Source organism: Cajanus cajan, chromosome 4 (assembly GCF_000230855.2).
Source record: "Cajanus cajan strain Asha chromosome 4, NIPB_CcT2T_4, whole genome shotgun sequence".
In the NCBI taxonomy this organism is placed as follows: Eukaryota; Viridiplantae; Streptophyta; class Magnoliopsida; order Fabales; family Fabaceae; genus Cajanus; species Cajanus cajan.
Window position 1 is genome coordinate 77,300,501 of NC_138520.1, and position 5,037 is coordinate 77,305,537.

A 5,037-nucleotide genomic window follows, 5' to 3' on the forward strand; every position below is an offset into this window, starting at 1 on the left:
AGCAGTGGACTTTTGGAAGTTGTACATGCGCCGGGCGCGAGACTCCACCACGCCGGGCGTGATCGAGGCAGAGAGTACCTCAATACTCTCTGGAACGAATTGCGCCGGGCTTAATAGAGAATTGCGCCGGGCTCGCTCTAAGGCAGAGAATGCTTGAAAGTCTCTGGAAGACACTGCGCCGGGCGTAAAAAGTAATTGCGCCGGGCTTATAACGAGGCAGAAAGTGCTCAGAAGACTATGCGCCGGGCGCGACAACTTATGCGCCGGGCGCAGAACCCTAATCTGACCTCCCAGGCTCGTATTTGAAGCCATTTTCGAGGGTTTCTCCCTCATTCACACATTGGGCGCGTTTTGGGAGCTGTGGAAGGGATTCCCGGAGCTTGGAGCCGTTCGTGTGTGGGTCTTTCCTTCGGTTCTTCATTTCTCCCTTCATCTCTATTTTGTATTTACCCTCTTTGTTGAGTGGTTTCACCCATTTTTGTGGGGTTAGATGTAACCAACGAATTCTATTGTAATCCTTACGGTTTTTATGATATATATACATGTTGTTTCATTCATTGTTGTTTATGTTTCTATTCTTAATGCTTGCTTTGGATTTAATCTCATTGCATGATATAGGTTCCATTGGGTATTGGAAAATAACCCTTGAAACTAGCTCTGAAACAAATGCCTAGTGGGAAATGTATCTAGGAATGGAGCTTAGCCCATTAGTAGTCTTAAACCCTAGCCCGTAATGCGGATGTAGATATTGGGTACTCAAGGGATTGATATTCAATATCCACATCTAGGCTCTTGCTCTAAGGGATTAGGTTTGAGTAAACTATTGGGTTGACTAAGCAATGAATTTAACAAGAGATTAAGGATTCATTAGTTTGACGTTTGGTGAAATCTGACCCCACAATCTCACAAAACCATAAAATCATTTCTACCCTTTCCACTCACAAACCAATATTTATTTACAGCTTTCATTCCAATAGTCTTAACTTTGAATTCACATGACAAATTATGAAATTGGAATTATTTTTTAGTCACGAATAGTCAATAAATGCTTATTTTACCTTCTAATCCCTGTGGATACGATATTTTTACTACTTGAACGGCCGGTATACTTGCCGTGTTTGAGACCGTTGATAGAATTAAACTAAATTTCAATTATAACAAAAGTACTTCAACGGAAATCTCAACAAGTTTTTGGCGCCGTTGCCGGGGATTAGAATGGCGATTTAGTATTTATAGCTATTTGTGACTTGTTCCTTTACTTTTATTGCTAATTTCTATTTCAGCAACTAATTCTTTGGGCTGACTTGTGCACTCTAGTCTTTGGTTTTCTCTTGTATGCAAGGTACCATCCGAACTAGAGGTACTGTTTCTTCTGAGCCATTGTTGAACGATCCTGAGATTGAACGCACGGCAAGGAGGAATAATAGCAACAGGAGGAGAAGGAGGACTAGAGCAAATCCAGTTAGCCAACCAACCATTCAGTTTCCTGAAGCTTTTGTTTCTGACATTCCTGAGTTCACTATGGAAGGTGGAGATGGTACTCACAATAACAATCACAACCGGAGGCGCACTATAGGTGATACTTTCACCTACACTAGCCCGAGGGAGTTCTCAAGCATTGTGAGGCCTACAATGAACGACAAACTAGCAGAAATGAAGCCTGCACTGCTACAGCTTATCAGTTCTCATCAATTTTCTGGCCTGGATCATGAAGACCCACACACTCATCTCTACACTTTCTATGAGTTGTGTGGTTCAGTTGGAGTTTCTGGGGCTGATGAAGAGGCACTTTTCATGAGGTTGTTTCCATTTTCTCTGAATGGTAAGGCTAAGGCTTGGCTTCATTCTCAGCCAAACCAAAGCCTGACAACTTGGAGGGATGTGGAGACCAAATTCTTAGCCAGGTTCTTTCCCCCATCTAAGAACACTGAAGCCAGAACTGCTATTGCTACTTTTGCTCAAGGTGCTGATGAGCCACTATGTGAAGCATGGGAGAGGTACAAATCATTGTTGAGGAGGTGCCCGAATCATGGTTTTGAGGTGGAGCTTCAAGTTCAAACTTTCTGTAATGGGCTACAACCTCAAACCAAGATGATATTGGACGCTTCTTTTGGAGGGTCAGTCATGTTCAGAACTGCTGAAGAAGCTATCACAATCATTGAGTCCATGGCTTCCACAGACTTCAGGAGCCAGCATGGTAGAAGTTCTTCAACCAAGAGAGGAGTTTTGGAGTTGAGTACTCAAGATGCGGTGTTGGCTCAAAACAAGATACTTTCCCAACAAATTGAAGCTTTGAATCAACAGATGGCCAAGCTTCCTCAACAACTTCAAGCTATGCACTCTAATGCTCCTCCTATGCAACAAGTGATGGCATGTGATTTTTGTGGAGGTGACCACCCTAATGGTTATTGTGCCGGATCTTCTGATCCCCAAGGTGCAGAAGTGAATTACATGGGGAATCAAGGGCGGCAAAATTTCTCTCAACATCCCTATCCGCAAAATTCAAATCAGGGGTGGAGAAATAACTATGGTGGAAACAAACCAGACATGAATGCTTCATCAAGTAGCAGACCTCCACATCAACACCAACACTCACCTTTGTATGAGAGAACCACCAAGTTGGAAGACACCTTGCAACAATTCATGCAACTGTCTATGTCCAACCAAAAGAACACTGATGCCTCAATTAAAAATTTGGAGATACAGGTGGGGCAAATAGCAAAGCAGCTAGCAGAGCAGCATAAAGGTTCTTTCTCAGCCAACACTGAACAAAACCCGAAGGGGCACTTGAATGTAGTATCTACAAGGAGTGGTCGGGAGTTTGTGGTGAAGGAGAGTGAGAAGAATGATGAGAGCAAGGAGAAGAATGACACAGGCGAAGATGATGATGATAGTGTTGATGAAGAGATCATCTTAGAGGGCCCAGGAGTGTGGAGAAGGAGTGGAGGAAGTGAGTCGGTTGTAGAGAATAAAGAAAAAATTGAAAATGACAAAAAGAAGGAGAAAGAAAAAGAACTTGAAAAAGAGAAAGAAAGAATCAGTAGAGAAAAGAATAAGGCGCCCATGGAGGAGAGGAATATTGTGAAGGTGCCACCCACCAAGAGCTTACCGTATCCTCATGCACCTTCAAAAAGGGATAAGGAGAGGCAATATGCTCGGTTCTTGGAGATTTTCAAGACCCTGCAAATTAACATTCCGTTCTCCGAGGCATTAGAGCAAATGCCTACATATGCCAAGTTCATGAAAGAGCTCCTCACCAAGAAGAGAAAGTATTTTGAAGAGGAGACCATTACATTGGAGGCGGGGTGTAGTGCCATTATTCAGAAGATGTTGCCAACAAAATCCAAGGACCCTGGTAGTTTCACTCTTCCAGTCACTATTGGGAGTTTAGCTATTGGGAAGGCCTTGCTTGATTTGGGGGCTAGCATCAATCTCATGCCCTTATCTATGCTTCAGAGGATTGGCGATTTGGAGGTGAAGCCTATTCGCATGACTTTGCAGTTGGCGGATCGATCTGTGAAGTATCCTCATGGCATTGTGGAGGATGTTCTGGTGAAGGTGGACCGTTTCTTATTTCCCGCTGATTTCGTGGTGATGGATATTGAAGAGGACGTTGATGTACCTCTCATTCTTGGCCGACCATTCATGAAGACTGCAAGAGTTCTAATTGATGTGGATGATGGGAAGCTTAAGGTGAGAGTGAATGATGAAGAGGTTAACTTTGATGTGTTTGATGCCATGCACTACCCCAAGGACAAGAGCAGTTGCTTCCGGGTTGATGTCATTGATGAACTTGTTGAAGACTCGAGGAAGCATATCTCTTTCACTAACTCTTTGGAAAAAGTCTTAGTCAATATGGTTGAATACCTCCATGAAGAAGAAGATAGAGAGGTTGAGGCATGTTTGAGGAGCCTTGACTCATATAAGGAGGTGACACCGGACTCAGTGCACATGGAAGATTCGAAGGATGATGGGGAGGTGATCACCCCGAAGCTCGAGTTGAAGATACTCCCTTCTCATCTAAAGTATGTGTTTCTAGATGAAGGTGGAAGCAAGCCGGTTATCATAAGTAGCTCCTTATCCCCATTGGAGGAGGAGAAACTTGTGAGAGTTCTGAAGTTCTATCAAGGGGCAATTGGTTGGTCTATTTCTGATCTCAAGGGAATTAGCCCAGCCTATTGCATGCATAAAATATTTATGGAGGATGAGTACAAGCCGGTTGCTCAACCACAGAGGAGGCTTAATCCTGTGATGAAAGAGGTGGTGAAGAAGGAAGTGATTAAGCTGTTAGATGCCGGCATGATCTACCCTATTTCTGATAGTGCATGGGTGAGCCCTGTGCAAGTAGTTCCAAAGAAGGGTGGCATGACGGTGGTTCGGAATGAGAAGAACGAGCTGATTCCTTCTAGAACGGTCACGGGGTGGAGAATGTGTATTGATTATAGGAAGCTAAATAAGGCTACCAGGAAGGATCATTTCCCACTCCCATTCATGGATCAGATGCTTGAGAGATTAGCTGGTCAAGCTTATTATTGCTTTCTTGATGGGTATTCAGGTTACAACCAGATTGTGGTGGATCCGGAAGATCAGGAGAAGACCGCTTTCACTTGTCCTTTTGGTATCTTTGCTTATCGGAAGATGCCATTTGGATTGTGCAATGCTCCTGCAACATTTCAACGATGTATGCTAGCTATATTCTCCGACCTGGTGGAGAAGAGCATTGAGGTCTTCATGGACGATTTCTCCGTGTTCGGGTCTTCATTTGACGAATGCCTGACTAATCTTGAAGTGGTGCTTAGAAGATGCTTGGAGACCAACCTTATACTCAACTGGGAAAAATGCCATTTCATGGTGACCGAGGGGATAGTTCTGGGGCACAAGATTTCTCACAAGGGCATTGAAGTTGACCCAGCCAAAGTGGAGGTAATAGAAAAACTTCCTCCACCCATCAATGTCAAAGGTATTAGGAGTTTCTTAGGGCATGCTGGCTTTTACAGGCGCTTTATAAAAGATTTTTCAATGATAGCCAAACCCCTG

At 43.7% G+C, this 5,037-nt stretch overlaps 1 non-coding gene across 1 annotated transcript; it reads right to left on the minus strand.

The window, feature by feature from the left end:
- Positions 1 to 1,930: 1,930 nt before the first annotated feature.
- On the minus strand, positions 1,931 to 2,036 carry LOC145957661 (small nucleolar RNA R71). The gene has a single exon (XR_014433704.1). It is a non-coding gene; the product is annotated as a small nucleolar RNA R71 (small nucleolar RNA).
- Between the last annotated feature and the right edge of the window lie 3,001 nt (positions 2,037 to 5,037).